Genomic DNA, 17,477 nt, shown 5'->3' on the forward strand with positions numbered 1-17,477 from the left:
TTTGGGGGTCCATCCTGTGTAGTGTGCTAAATTGGGGAGGGGGCAGTGTATTAAATTGGGGAAGGGAGTGGGCAGTTTATTAGTTTGGGGGAGAGAGGCAGTGCATTAAACTGGGGGAGGGGTGGGGCAGTGTATTAGAGTGGTGGAAGGGCGAGTGTGTTAAATTGGGGTGAGGGCTGTGTACTAATTTCTGGGAGGGAGGGGGTCAGTGTATTAGAGTGTTGGGAAGGGGGGCAGTGTATTAAATTAAAGTGCTGGGAGGAGGAGCAGTGTATTCAATTAGAGTGGAGGGAGGAGGGGCAGTGTATTAGATGAAGGGGCAGTATATTAGATTGGGTGGAGGGGTCTGCATGGGCTGAGCGCTCCCCATGGAGATGCTGATTGGCCGTGCAGCTTTTGCCACACATGCCCAAAAGCCTCCCAATACCTTTCTATGAGAAAGCATTGGATTGGCTGAGATCAAGTTTGATAATCTCAGCCAAAGTGAAGAATACACTCATAGGACTTCAAAATCAACAAGATAACATCATTTATTTTTTACAGCTGTGCAACAGCATACATTCACCATTTCAGTCCCATTACTATTCTTAATATATCAAGGTAGCTAGACTGAAACATTGTTTATATGCACATGCACGCAGGGCCGGTGCAAGAATTTCTGCCACCCTAGGCAAAGATCCATTTTGCCGCCCCCTCATGTCACTAACTCACTGACAGACACACACTGGCAGACACACACATTCACTGACAGATACACAGACACACACACTCACTGACAGACACACGCTCACTGGCAGACACACGCTCACACACTGATATACATACACTCACTGACAGACACACAAACAGACACCCACTGACATGCATACACACACAGACACTTAATGACAGACAGACATACACTCACTTACTGACAGACACACAGACACACACTCAATGACAGACATACACTCACTCACTGACACACACACAGACACTGGTGCAAGGATTTCTGCCGCCCTAGGCAAAGATCCATTTTGCCGCCCCCTCATGTCACTAACTCACTGACAGACACACACTGGCAGACACACACACTCACTGACAGATACACAGACACACACACTCACTGACAGACACACACTCACTCACTGACACACACTCACTCACTCACTGACACACACTCACTGACACACACACACACACAGACACTTACTGACAAACAGACATACACTCACTTACTGTCTGACACACAAACACACACTCACCGACAGACATACACACACAAACACAAACACTCACTGACACACACACTCACTGACATACATACACTCACTGACAGATACACACACACACAGACACTCACTGCCATACACCCACTCACTGACAAACACAGACACTTACTGACAGACAGACATACACTCACTGACAGACACACAAACACAGACACTCACTGACATACATACACTCACTGACAGACACACACACACACACACACACACACTCACTGACAAACATACACTCACTCACTGACACACACACACAGACACTGGTGCAAGGATTTCTGCCGCCCTAGGCAAAGATCCATTTTGCCGCCCCCTCATGTCACTAACTCACTGACAGACACACACTGGCAGACATGCACACACTCATTGACACAGATACACAGGCACAAACACTCACTGACAGACACACACACATACTCACTGACAGACACACGCTCACTCACTGACAGACACACACAGACACTCACACTCACTCACTGACACACACACACACAGACACTCACTGACATACATACACTCACTCACTGACACGCACACACAGACACTTACTGACAGACAGACATACACACAAACACACACTCACTGACAGACATACACTCACTCACAGACACACAAACACACACTCACTGACATACATACACTCACTCCTGACACACACACACACACCTCCCTACTGGGGTCCAGTGTGGGGCAGCTCCTCCAGCGCGCCGTTTAGTATGCCGGGGCCGGAATGATGTCACTCTCAGCGCCACCACCTTCGGGCGCCTTGAGGATCGGCCTGGCGCTGGGGGCGGCCAAGAGCCGCTCTCCCAGCGCTGTGGCTCCAGACAGGGGGAGCCCACCTGGAAACATCCCACCAGGCGCCCCTAGCAGGCCAGCGCCCTAGGCGAATGCCTAGTTCGCCCTAACGGTGGCGCCAACCCTGCATGCATGTCTTCTTAAAATAAATTAGCTGTTTTGTTCACTTTGAAGCCTGATGAGCGAGGACCTCACAATCATATGGATGGCATAGCCATCCACAGCAGTGTCAGCAGGGGGAGTGCCTACAATGACAGGTAGTCCCCCTACTGCCTGTAATAAAATAAAAATAAAGTTAAAAACAGTTTAAATTTAAATTATATATATATATATATATATATATATATATATATATAAATATATATATATATATACACATACATACATACATACATACACACACACACACACACACACACACACAGTCTAGGTATATTTTAATATTAATATATATATACACATCCACTTAGTCACAAACACTGGCCAAAATTGGCGTTTAAATATGTTTTTTGCATTTTTCACACACAAACAAATATTAACTTAACACTAACTGTGGCCAGTGTTTGTGACCAAGTGGCTACTAAAAAAGACTGGACATACCCCATTTGCAATACCTTGGGTTGTCTACTTTTGCAAATGGTATGCCATCATGGGGGTAATTCTTATTCCTGGACTACCATATGGTCTCAAAGGCAACGTAACCAATCTGGCGAATTTAATGTGGAAAAAATATATATATTTAACATGCTATATTTGACCCTGTAACTTCCCAAAACACCATAAAACCTGTACACAGGCGGTACTGTTTTACATGTGAGCCATCAATTAATACAAATATGTGTATTTTATTGCAGTAAAAGCAAACAGTATTATGACATTTACAGTTAAAATGTCACGTAGAACTAAATATTTTTTTTAAAAAAAATCTTATTTTCTCCCATTTTTTACATTTTATTCATATAATAGTTTCATTCCTAAATATTTGCTGATAAATGAAAGCCCTGTTTCCCTTGAATAAAATTATATATAATAAGTGTGGGTGCACTTAATATGAAAGACGTGAATTATGGTTGAACAGACACATAGTCAGTTTCCAGATTTTGTTTACGTTTTGTTTTGATCACAACGTGTACATTTGGCACAGTCCTTAAGAGGTTAAATAGTTTATGAAAGAATTTTCAATAAAACAGAAATGCTAGCAAAATAAAAACGGCTTGCCATAATCACAATGGCAATGGTCATTAAAACCATTATGGTATATGAATGTCGAGCAAGAGAGTAACTAAGAATGAAGAAAATAGAAAATGTGAAAGAAAAAAAAAAAGACAATAAGGAAATGCAACCAGAAATAGGGGAGACATGAACAACAGGGAATTGAGTGTGGTTTTAACATGGCCCTACTTGGTCCAGTCACATCACAGACTCAGGGATTTTCTTATTTTGAATCTATTGGCAATTTAGCAGAAAAATCCCTGATTTGATCATTTGTAACTTTGTGACTGCCAATTAGGGAATAATGGGCATCCAAATTTCGGAAATTAAAAACATTTTCAGACGCATTTTGGGCAAAATAAGATTATAAAACTAATGAATTGAAAATAAAACAAAACAAATTTTCAACACATTGATATGTTTCATTTTAATAACAATTGTCTGCAGAAAAAAACAGTTTGTGTTGAGTTGCATGAAATGTACAGAATTGATTTAGCTGTAATTGAACAAAGATTGATTTTCCCTGGACAATCATTGCCTGTGGTTATTGAGTAGCGTGCCATGCAATTATTTTCCAATAGCATAGCAAACTGCTCCATATATATACAGATGCCTTCCACATACTCTGACCATGACATAGGGTGTGTAATACATGTGGAAAATTGCTCCAGCTCACACCTTTTGCATATGTTTCAAGTGAGGACCAGACCATTATGGTCACAGGGGAAGAACACGGTCAGACTGCGAGAAATAATTTCTTGATCTTGTTGATAGCACACATCTATCACACCAGCATGTATTTTCTGAATTGTTTTCTCTCCAGATCACCTGCCTAGATACAGCTATGAAGAGGCCATGACAACTTCCCAATCCTCAAACCATATCTTGGGAGGTTGAGAGGACGTGGCATAAGTACCAGGCGGATGGAACACCTAGAGCCTTAATTGCTTTCTTAAAAGCTCTCAAAATAGTATGTAGAAATGAGAGGAAATGGTCAAAATCTCATGCACGAAGGAAGGACGCATATTTTTTTAGCTGCGCAACAAAATACCACGGAAGTAGGAAAACCAAATCTAAATCGCACGGTACTCTACTGCTTGAATTATTCATGAACCTAAATACAGAACACAGTGACTGACATATGAATGCAACAGATAAAACACAGAACTCCACAACTACCGGTATTTGCAAATTTACAATCAAACCTAAATGAGTGACAGTGTTCCGAAAATACTGGAAAACAAGATAAATATATATTTTTTAAAATCCCAATACACTCCACTAATTGGAAGAGCAAACGGAAGAGGGGCAGTGACAGGGGTTAGTGGGGGTGGAGGGGCAGTGACAGAGAGTAGAAGGGGGGTGGAGGGGCAGTGAGTGATAAGGGGTAGAAGGGGCAGTGACAGGGGTTAGGGGGGGGGTGGAGGGGCAGTGACAGGGAGTAGAAGGGGGGTGAAGGGGCAGTGAGTGATAAGGGGTAGAAGGATCAGTGACAGGGGTTAGGGGGGGTGGAGGGGCAGTGACAGGGAGTAGAAGGGGGTGGAGGGGCAGTGAGTGATAAGGGGTAGAAGGGGCAGTGACAGGGGTTAGGGGGTGAAGGAGCAGTGACAGGGAGTAGAAGGGGGGTGGAGGGGCAGTGAGATATAAGGGGTAGAAGGGGCAGTGACAGGGGTTAGGGGGGGTGGAGGGGCAGTGACAGGGAGTAGAAGGGGGGTGGAGGGGCAGTGAGTGATAAGGGGTAGAAGGGGCAGTGACAGGGGTTAGGGGGGGTGGAGGGGCAGTGAGTGACAGGGCGTTGGACCAGTGGGCGCCCTCTCTCTTCAGTCTGCAGCTCTGCCGGGAGTGAGCTGCAGACCACATGGTGAGTCTCTCGATCTCCATTCAGAGCGTTGCCGCGGCAACGCTCTGACAGACTGGAGATCGTGAGGCACCTCAGTCTGCAGCTCACTCCCGGCGGAGCTGCAGACTGAAGGCTGGATCTCCGTCACGGCAGACTAACAGGAGGGACATCACACCCAGCAGCTTTGTGGGCAAGCCACCGGGCCCCCTCCTGTGTCGGGTCCTCGGTCATAGATCTAGTCAGATATTAGTCTGTCCTAAGGCAGTGCAGCACGGAGGTGTGATTAGGGTGTGCCCAGGCACACCCGGCACACCCCGTGCGCACGCCTATGATCCTGACTTTAATTAGCCAGCCTAAATAGCGTTCACATATTGGAGTGAACATCTAGAATAGAAACAAAAGCATCTCCCAGTATTCTGCAGACTTAAGCATTTATTAACTCTTTAGCAACCTCATTACTTTGGCCATGTTTTAATAAAGCCTTTACTAGCGAGGACATCTTTAAGTTAATGTCTAGTCAGAGAAAAGCCGATTAGCTTTTATACTCAATCTGATCATATATAACTCTTCTCATTGGTTTGAGATTAGTTTATACCACTGCTTCCTTGAAGATTCAAGCATATATTAACTATTTGGTAAACCGCATTACTTGGCTATATTTGAATAAAGTCTATATAAGAGAGGACAGCCTTGAGTTAATCTCTAATCAGAGAAAAGCTGATTAGCCTTTGTATTCACTCTGAGCACATATAACCCTTTTTTTCTTTTGAGATAGGTGTACACTTGTCAGTTGCTCTTAAAACATATCCAGCCTATATCCACGTTCAGAACAATTAACCTTCTGTTATGTTTTGAATGAGGATATTCTATTCCATTTCAGACCAGGTAAGAAGCCACCTGGACTGTTAGTCTGTGCACAGGGCTGTGCAGGAAAGGTGCTCCAATACGCAGTACAGAGAAGGTCACAAGCAGAAGGATAGTCACTAGTAAGCCGAAGTCAGAGGAATCCAGAGGTCAGGATAAACTGAGAGTGGAGCCAAGGTCAGAAGCCGGGGTCAATCTGGAGAAAAAGTTCAGGAGACAAGTAAACAGGAACTACACACGATCAGAGTCAAAGAACTGACCTAGTTCCCAGTGCGAGACAGTGCCTAAATACCCAGTTGATGAGCGATCTGCCTCAGGTGAAGCACAGGTAATAGCCACAGAAGAAGTCCAACCCCCAATGCAGAAGACATAGCCAGTTATAACAAGGATATAATTACTCAAAATAACAGAATCTGCTGTGGCTTAGAGACAGTATAGCAGGTCCAGGACATGAAGGACCCAGGGGCGACCACGCCTGGCCATCTGGATTTCACGGTGAGAACCGTGACAGTACCCTCCCTTTAAGAACACCCTTCGGTCGTGAACAGGTTCTCTAGAGTTGCAGTACACCTCATCATCAGTTTTACTATCACTAAGATAGTCCTTATAATCAAAGTCCCCAGAATGTAGTCCCTTAACAGCATGGGGCTTAATAGTACCAGCTTCTGGTACCACGTCTAGGTCTTCGATGATGCGGGTGCTGGTGGTAAGTACTTCTAGTACCTTAGCAGGAGCGGAGTTCGTGGCTAGCAATGCCTTCTCGAACATTTGTAGATCCTTTTTGCAGACTTTAGTACCATTTGAGGCAAAGGTACAATGCGCAGGTAGGTCTTCTTTGAGCTGGCAGGAATAAGTGGTGGTTTCAACAGAAGTATCTTTGGGAGGATGCGCAGATGTCTCTGGAGCAGAAGGTAGAGACTTCTCAGGGGTACTGGTTATATCGATTGCCATAGTCTGGGTGCCCTTTTGTGTCACGGAACATGGACAGGCTAGACAGTCACCTTGGCGGTTTCCAGGATGTGTTGTAGGAATGACAGGATGGGTCCATATGGTACCCAATAGAAGAGCCTTAGGCCTAGGTAGACAAGTAGGGCAGAGGGAGATACAATGCCATCTTTCTCCACAGTATAAACAAAGGCCACAACCTCTCCTTCTGTCTTTTTCCTCGGAAGACAACCTGGTGCGGATGACACTAATCTCCATAGGTTCCTCTTTGTCTATTGAAGTCTCCCTCGGAATCGGATCATAAAGAGGCAACAAGGAGGTGTGGCGTTGGTACAGGGTCTCCCTGTCTCTGGGAACCTGGGATCTTCTAGGACGTGGAGCAGGCTTTGTCACAGTGGTTTTGCACTGCGAGTCCACCGCAGTCGTGAAGGATTCCCAAGTGTCAAGGACAGGACTCTTCGCCTGCAACATCTGGTGAGCCCATTTTTTGATTCATCCAGACAACAGGTTGATAGCCGCATGGACCATGATGAAGTCTGTGGCATATGTCTGAGGCTCTAAGGAAAATAACACCTCGCAATCCACCTTGAAGGACAGGAATGACGTGCGGCTACCATCAAATCTCTCAGGCATTATAACGAATGGCTTTGAAGAAGCAGGTTCCGGGACTGGGCGTACTGTGCCTTTAATGATTAGAACTTCACGCTGCAGCTCTGAAACAGTCTGGGCCAGGCTGGATACTTGCTGTGCAAGGGAGGTGAGCAGCTTACACATCTCTGCGGACTCAATGATGGTCAGTTCTTTTCGTCACGGCTTACCTTGGTTGGAGTCTGTAGCGCAGATATGTTCGCTCACACTGGCATACATATAGGGGTCGCAGCTGCCACCAGACCCGTCACTCCAGGGGGCCTGGCCGCCTTGCAAACCCCTGCGCCCGGGTACCAGCTGCCATGTTTTGCAGCCCCGGCCCGCATGGTAAACCGCCGGGGCCGCCTTTCAAGGGGTCCATTGGGTGACCCATGCGGTTAGGGCCACCTGATGGAGATGGATTTTCAGGGGGTCCGGTAACGCTGGGTTCTTTAACTGCGCGACAGGGCCCCCTGTGATGACATCACACGCTGGGAGGAAGTGACTGCCCCGGTCACTCCTCCCACCATACACAGAGCCCGCGCGGGAGGAAGGACAGGGAGTCAGAGTGGGAACTTTGACTCCCACCAGCCTGAGCCACCACTGGACCCCAGGGAAAGTCACCCTCTTGCACCTGAAAGGTAGGAAACAGGAAGGTGACTAAAATATTTTGTATATGTGTGTGCTTGTAGGTGTCTGTCTGTCTGTGTGTGTGTGTGTCTGTCTGTATGTGTGCCTGTCTGTTTGTGTCTGTTTGTGTGTGTCTGCCAGGGGGGGGGAGAGGGAAGCGAAGGATTGGGAGGGGGCCCATGGATTCTGTGTACACCACTGTTTGCTCACCCTTGCAGGTAAACACGGCCCAAGGTGACCAGGTAAGAAGCCACCCGGACTGTGAATCTGTGTACGGGGGCTGTGAAGGTAAGGTGCTCCAATACGCAGTACAGACAAGGTCACAAGCAAAAGGATAGTCACGGGTAAGCCGAGGTCAGAGGACACCAGAGGTCAGGATAAACGGAGAGTGGAGCCTAGGTCAGAAGCTGGGGTCAACCTGTAGAACAAGTTCAGGAGACAAGAAATCCAGAACTACACACGATCACCAGAGTCAAATAACTGACAAAGTTCCCAGGGTGAGGCAGTGCTTAAATACCCAGTTGATGAGCAATCTGCCTCGGGTGAAGCACAGGTAATAGCCACAGAAGAAGTCCATCCCCCAGTGCTGCAGACATGTCCAGGTATAACAAGGATATAATTACTCAAAATAACAGAATCTGCTGTGGCTTAGAGGCAGTATAACAGGCCCAGAACATGAAAGACCGACCCAGGTTCAAATCCCATTTCTGGCACCTGTGGCGCGACCATGGCTGGCTGTCTGGATTTCATGGTGAGAACCGTGACCCAGTCACACACACAACAACCCTACTCACAGCCTTTAATAACACAGAAATAATTCTCAGATGCACACTCTAATAAATTGTGCTTTGCACGCCTATAGTCACTGAAATCTTTTCTATATGACATTTAGTTAAAGGGACACTATAGGCATCAGTACAACTTTAGCTTAATGAAGCAGTTTTGGTGTATAAATAATGCACCTGTAGTCTCGCTACTTAATTATCAGCAATTTAAGAGTTAAATCACATTGTTTCTTTTAATAAAGCCCTAGCCACACCTCCCCTGGCTGTTATTGACAAAACCTGCATAACAAAATGGTTTAATTTTCAATCAGATGTTAACTTTTTTTGTAGAAGTTTTCATCTGCTGCTCTGTAAATTGAGCTTTAATCACATATAGTAGGCTTCTGACGGGTCTACAATGCTATTAGCAGAGCAAGAGATAAGACATTTTATATTAAACATAATGTGGAATAAATGAAGTATAAACATTAGATCGCTTTTTAAAGGAAGTGTTTAGGAAGGCTGTGTAGGTCATATGCAGGAAGGTTGTGACTAGGGCTTCAAACACAAAGTGATTTAACGCCTAAATGGCAGTACACCAAAACTGCTTCATTCAGCTACAGTTGTTTTGGAGCTCATAGTGTCCCTTGAACGTACAATGTACAGGTCGTACACTTTCCACAATCAACTAAACCTTTGTGATCTAAATTCCTCAGGGAGACACTGTTGTACACCACATGAATTGGGCTTCTTTTATATGCATTCGTAAAAGCCCCATTTGTAAAGAAATGTTGATGCTTATCTTGCTTATTTTGAAAGCTGAACTTATCTTTTAAAAAGTACTGACTTCATATTTGTTTAATGTTATTTCAATTGTATATACTTAAAATAGGTATAAAGCAATAAAAAGTGGAAAAATATAAAATTAAAAAAAAAAAAATATCAAAAGTTGCCTATATTGGGATAGGATGAAATTAATCTTGGTAAAATAAATATTGAAAGTATCTTTGTAACTTTTGTATCTGCTGGTGATTTGATTCATAGTGTACACATAGTAACACTTTACATAAAGTCAGGGCCGTCTTTAAGGAGGGGCAAAGGGGGAAGTGTCCTGGGCCCAGTTACTCCTGGGGGCCCTAAGGCAGCTGCCCCATGGGCCCCCTGCAGCACCTGAGGTAATCAGGGGCCTCGGCCCTTTAATACTGCTCTGGACCTGGCCCCTGTAATATGTGGCTGAATACATACTCACAGCTAGCCCCCGCACACAGTGCCCTGTGATCCCTTTTCTTCCCCGTGGCATGCTGGGAGGAAGTGAGGTCAGATCGCCTCCTCCTCAGTGCCGCTGGGGAGGAGGCACACACCACATGGAGGCATTGTGGGGGAGAGGGACTGAGAAAGCTGATGGCAGACTCCCATCAGCCTTGGCCAGCAAGCTCCCACTGGACCCCAGGGAAGCCATCCCTCTGTACCCAAAAGGTAAGGAGACAGGAGGGTGGCTAAATATTGTTTGTTTTTTGTTTTGCTTATTTCTGATATCACTTTTATTCAAGTGTTGGTGTTTGTAATGTAACATACAGGGAATAAGTACATGTTAAAAATCCTAGAAGAACCTGGCAGTTCCCTATTAAATATAATTGTAAAAAGTATGTATTTTAACATATTATTGCATCAAGTGTTATCAAAGGCTGTACACCATTTCCAAATGTCACTTTTGCCAAATTCTGGACCAGGGTATGTAAGAACAGAGTTGAGACATTATATTGGCCAAGGTTGCTGGGAGTTGCTGTCCAAGAGCTGCTAGAAGGCAGAGATTAAAATATGTAAATGTACACATGTGTGTGTGTGTATCTGGCTGTGTTTGTGTCAGTGTGTGTATCTGGCTATGTCCTTGTGTCCTTGTGTGTATCTGGCTGTGTTTGTGTCAGTGTGTGTATCTAGCTGTGTTTGTCTGTGTGTCAGTGTTTCTGTGTGTATGTAAACCTGTGTATGTGTACTTGTGTGTCAGTGTGTATGTGTACCGGTGTGTGTGTGTATGTATGTGTCGGTGTGTGTAAGTGTGCATCTGAGTGTTTGGTAATGCATACATCCCATCATTTTAATGCCAACACAAATACACTCCTATATTCCATCTCTAGCACTGTATACATATACACCCCTGCATTTATACCTTTATCTATGTGTGTATCTGAGTGTGTGTGTATCTCTGTGTGTGGATGTGCCAGTGTGTGTGTATCAAAGTGCTTGTATCTGTTTGTCAAAGGGTGTGTATCTGAGTGAGTGTGTGTGTATGTATGTGCCAGTATGTGTCAAGGTGTGAGCATGTGTCAGTGTGCTTATGAGTGTATCTGCGTGTTAATGTGTATATGTATATGTGTTATAGAAATCACACAACATGCAAACAGACCCCTGCAAACACAAACATTACATACAAGCACACCAGTTTGCTGAAACACCAATACTACACACAAATGTACATATGCATTTAAAACACACTACATCCAAACACCCCCCTGCATGCAAATACAAACATTACATGCAAACACATTCCTGTATTAAAACGCTAAAATTATATACAAACACCAACTCTACACACAAAAGTACACCTGCATTTAAAAGCCAACACTACAGACAATCACACATCCCTGCATTCAAACGCAAACACTACACACAAGTACACCACTGCATTCCAATGGTAACAGTACATACAAATACACCCTACATGCACACATGCACTCTATACAATAACATGCTGACATTCAATTGCACAAACACTGCTCAAAAATACAACCCTGCAAGGATGGTAGATCCCCAGCTGGCATAGCATCGCAGGAGTTGTATGACAGATGGGGATCTATCTTTACTCTTTACTCTTGTGCTACAGGGCAGGCCTGAATTTATTTTTGCCCCAAGGCACTCTCTACATTAGTTTCGCCTCTAGGTTGAGGTGGAGGGAGTGATTGCATGCCCAGGGGGCCCAAGCAGATGCTTGCCCAGGGTCCAATCAATATTAAAGACGGCCCTGCATAAAGTAGATAGTATGTTTGTGCTTATCCTGTTCTCAGTAGACAAGTGTAGTTGTTATATAGGCGGGAAGGGGGAGAGAGAGAGAGAAAGAGGAGCGGGAGGGATATGGGGGGGGGGAGGGGGATAGGGGGGCTGGATCTAGTAAAAGTGCAAGTATTAGTATGCAGAAGGTGTAAACCAGATAGAGAAGTGGAACTAGAAAAAACTATATATAATGGAATAAAAACTTCCAAACATCTAATACTATATATATATATATATATATATATATATATATATATGCATACATATATACACATACACACACACACACATACACAATATGAGTTAAGGCTTGAGAGCAGGCTAGAGTGCAAATGAAGATCAACTAAAATTGAAATATTTTGATATACAAAAATTAATCCGCAAACTTACATTACACAGATATTTTAACAAGCTAAATTTACCCACACGAAGGGAAGAATATAAAAATTGGTTGAGTTTTAAGGATCTCTCTATGAAAGATTTAGAAACAATTTGAATATTAGAATCGATCCAAGTGGAACACAACTCACCGACAAAACAAACAAATATTATACACTCATCATTTAAACCCACTTCCTCCTTTTATTCAAGTCAGGAACAAGGAGAATAGATCAGGGTATACAGCGAATTGGTATTCAGAGATATTAAACATCTATGTACCCAACAACAACAAAAAATTGTGAAATCCAACCTCACACATAAGGAGAATAAAGCCCTGAATGCTCTAAGAAACAACATAACGATCCAAATCAAAGAAGCGGACAAAGGAGGAGCTATAGTCGTACAGAATATGGAAGACAATAAGAAAGAGGCAGACTACTGGAAGACACCCCCACCTATAGAAAATTGAAAAAAGATCCAAACTAGGAATATAAGAACGATCTGCTGTGATTACTAATGGAAGCAAACATAAGAGGAGTCCTGAGTCAAGAGGAGTTCTATTTTCTATACCAAGAACGTCCAGTAACAGCAATCTTCTACCATCTGCCCAAAATTCACAAATATCAAAAGAACCCTCTGGGCCATCCCATTATATCTGGAATAGCATCATTAACCAGTAACATGTCCACTTATTTCGATTTATTCCTACAACATATGATTACACATCTGGATTTTTATTTGAAAGACACGACTCATATGCTCCAACTCATCTCCAACATAAAATGGACAGCAGACTGCTTTCTCATCAGTCTGGATGTCACCTCTTTATATACTAGTATTCCCCACTACATTAGTAGAGAAGCAGTGAAATACTTTTTACATCTATTCAATGAATTCAAGGAGGAGGAACAATGCTTTATACTGGACTGTATTGGTTTTGTTTTAGAACACAACTTCTTTCTGTTCAAAATTTCCTTTTACCTCCAAACCACTGGGAGTGCAATGGGGACAAAACTAGCACCCTCATATGAAGCTTAACGATGGGACGGTGGGAGAACCAGTTTACTTGAAAAAATAATCTATTCCTTGACAGTATCTGCCTTTATAAAAGGTTCATAGATGACACAATTCTTATATGGAAGGGAGAAGAAGCAGAACTCCTCAGATTCATAAACCATGCCAACAACATGAACCTCAGGTTCACCCATGTGGTCAGCCAAAACAAACATTAAATTTCTAGATTTCAATATTTTTATAGATGAAAACTGGACCCTCCAAACAAGCAACGACCCAAAAGAAGTTGATAAGAATGGTTTTCTGGATGCCAGGAGTGCCCATCAACCAGGATGGATTACAAATATTCCAAAGAGCCATTATTTGACGGTAAAAAGAAATTGTAGTAGACCTCAGGAATTGGAAGAGGAATTTCAGAACCTCACAAACAGATTCATACAAAAACACTACAATCCCCAACTTCTGAAAAAGGTACAACAAGAAGTCCACAACATGACTAGAGAGGAACTCGTCTCAACAAAAGGGGAGAAGAGGGATGTTGTGTTCCAGAAATATAAGGATCGAACATTTCCTATCTTTGTGACGACATACAATTCATCAGGAAATGATATCAAGAAGATCACATGGAAACATTGGCCCATTATCACCAAAGATAAATGTATGGGTATTTTGGACAATACACGACCGAAAGTAGTGTTTAGAAAGAATCAAACAATCAAGAACATAATTGCCCAAGCTGGGTTAAGAATAATGAAAAAAAAACTAGGTAATTTGGGCATAAAAGGTGTATTCAGGTGCGGAAGGAAAACTGCATCATATGTCCACTTATTAGACAAAAAGACAATAAGTTCTTCTCCTCCAGCCATAATGGTGAAAATAAGGAATATTAAATCCAACAATTCATAAACTGCAATACTACCTATGTCATTTATCTACTGGAATGCACACGTGGTAAACGGTATGTAGGCAGAACATGCTCAAAGCTAAAAACAAGAATATATGAACATGTACGTTCGATTAGAAAGAAGTGCCTAAACCATGGAGTTCCGCTACATTTTCTGGAGAAACATAACACTGACCCAAAAGATCTAAGGGTTAAAAGAATTGAAACTATTCCACCTACAAAAAGAGGGGGAGATAGATTTGAAATCTTAAGACAACGAGAGACCTGTTGGATAATTAAGCTAATGACACTAGAAAATAGAGGATTAAATGAAGAGCTGGATATAGCTGCTTTTTTAGGTTTGATTTCCTTCTAGTTCCACTTCTCTATCTGGTTTACACCTTCTGCATACTACATTCCCCCCCTCCCCCCCCCCATCTCCCGCCCCCCTTTCTCTCTCCCTCCCCCCTCCCTCCTATATAAACAACTACACTTGTGTACTGAGAACAGGATAAGCACAAACGTACTATCTACTTTATGCAAAGTGTTACTATGTGTACATTATGAATCAAATCACCAGCAGATACAAAAGTTACAAAGATACTTTTAATATATCTTTACCACATATATTTGATATATTTTAAAATTTTATATTTTTCCTATTTTTATTGCTATATATCTATTGTAAGTATATACAGTAGGGAATTGAAATAATGTTAAACAAATATGGAGTCAGTACTTCTTAAAAGATATGTTAGTCTTCCAAAATGAGCAAGATAAACATCAACATTTCTTTACAAATGGGGCTTTTACAAATGCATATAAAAGAAGCCCAATTCAGGTGTTCAACAGTGTCTACCTGAGGAAGTGAGCGCACGGCTCACGAAACATGTAGGAGCGAGTACACAGTGAACACCGACAGCATCACTGCATTGGACTATCCGAGTGCCCGTATCACGATCCTCAGTTTCCCATACACTCGCGCAAACCGTAGAGGAAACAGGTTCTGCGAGGACGTTTTTGTGATAAACAATTCCTCTTATCAAGGGAAAGAAACAAACATTTTGCACTTTAACTATACGGAAGCAGTTAATGTGCACATTTCCTAGGTAAAGTGTGGAAAACTCTTTATTCCGCACTTTAACAGAGCAAATCAGTTAATCTGCAGATTAACTAGGTAATGTGCACATTAACTGATTTCTCACTTTAACTGTAACATATAATTCTACTGCTCCCCAACAAACAACCAAACATGTATTTTATTTGTACACTCTGCCATGGTACTGCAGACACAAACTAAACTGAAAACTGGAGAGACCGAGCTCGACTGTAAAGCCTGCCTACTGAGAAAACTGTTAGGTTAGTTAGCGCAAAGTCTTCAGTTTTCTTGGTAGGAGGGCTTTACAGACGTGGTGAGAGAGTGACACAGCACATGTCCTGATATGTCTCACTTTAAAAAAATAGAGCGAAAAACAGGGTCAAAGAGAATACTGAGAACGGACAACAGCCCCAATAGGTTGCCCTTCACTGGGTCCTTGCTCAGATCTCAAGCTGCTTTTAGCTCATCTTTTGCCATTACAGAAAGAACCATGGCCATTTGCATGTCAGACTGATTCCATCCGAAAGGGCAGAACAGATTCAGAATGCAGGCCAGCTCTCTCTACCTTGTTGGGTATCATCAGTGAGGTATAATTCTCTAAGCACCGTGAACCCCAACGTGGAGATCTAAACAGGGACCCACCAAAGGGCAGGCTATGTGAGCTGTTGTCCATTCTCAGTATTCTCTTGAACCCTGTTTTTTTCTCTCCCTAAGTTTAAAGGGTTATCCAGACATGGACCTTTTGTTCATGGTGCCTAGAGGGATATTGGGTATATCTCATTGACAATGCCTAACAAGATTGAAACGATCATCTGGGGTTGCTGTATTCTCTTGCACCCTGTTTTTTGCTTTTTTTGAAAGAGTGACCAATCAGGATGCATGCTGTGTTACTCTCTCACCACATCTGTCACTCACACTCTGTTTCTCCAGAGCCTGCCATCTATCTGGAGTGACAGTCATGGCAGGGGCAGATCCAGAACCTAATCTCAGGAGGGGTACTGGTAGTGGGATGTAGTGGGGTGACAGGGGCTGTAGTTGGGTTACTGGCTGTAATTGAGGGGGTGGGGGGGTTTGGAAATTTAGTGGGGCATTAGACGCTGAAGTAGGTGTATGGCTGCAATTGGGGGCTTACTTATTGCCTTAGTAGCAATGCCACTATCTGGAGTGTCCCCTCCGCTTGCTCCCTCAGTTCCTCTGCAAACTGAAGTCTCAGTCAGGTAGGCAAAGTGTCACACGTTAGTTGTAGCTGCACTATCTGCTCCTCTTGCATCTAGCCCCTTCCATCCATGTTTCTTCTTCCCCCCTTTCCATCCATTTCTCTGTTTACCCATCTATTCATGCCTCTGCCCCCACTTTTAGCTATGCCTCTCCCCATTTCATGCCTCTCCCCTTTCCGTCCATGCATCCCCCCCTTCTGTCAATGTCTCACCCCCCCTTCTTTCCATGCCTCTCCCCGTTTCATCAATGCCTCTTCCCCCATTCCGCCCATGCCTCCCCCCCCTTGCATGAATGAAATGGAGGAAGAGGCATGGATGGAACGTCTTCCCATCCATGCCTCTTCCCACTTACCGTCCACGCCTCTCCCCCCTTATGTTCTAGCATCTCCACTCCCTTCCATCCACACCGTCCCCTTCTGTCCATGCCTCTATCCATGCCTTTTCCCCTTCCTTTCAATTGAGGTGATAAGAGCTGTAGTGGAGGGATAGGAGTGGGGGATAGGGGCTATAGTAGTAGAATTAGGAGCTGAAGTAGGTGGATGGCTGCAATTAAGGGCTTACTTACGGTCTTAGTAGTAATGCCACTGTCTCGAGTGTCCGCTCTCCTTGCTCCCTCACTCCTGGAAATTGCAGTCACAGCCAGGTAGGCATGTCTCTTCTGCCCCCCTTCTATCCAAGTCTATGTTACCCACCCAGCATCCATGTCTTTCCCTCCCCTTCCATCCGTGCCACTCCCCCCACTTCTATCCAGGCCTCCCCTTTCCATACATGCCTTCCCCCCTTTCATACACAACTCTTCCCCCCTATCCATCTGTGGCGGACCGCCTGGCACCCCGACCGGGTGCCTCCACCAATTGATGCACCTATTGCTCACCGAGTACTTCCAAACACTC

Source organism: Pelobates fuscus, chromosome 3 (genome assembly GCF_036172605.1).
Source record: "Pelobates fuscus isolate aPelFus1 chromosome 3, aPelFus1.pri, whole genome shotgun sequence".
NCBI lineage: Eukaryota > Metazoa > Chordata > Amphibia > Anura > Pelobatidae > Pelobates > Pelobates fuscus.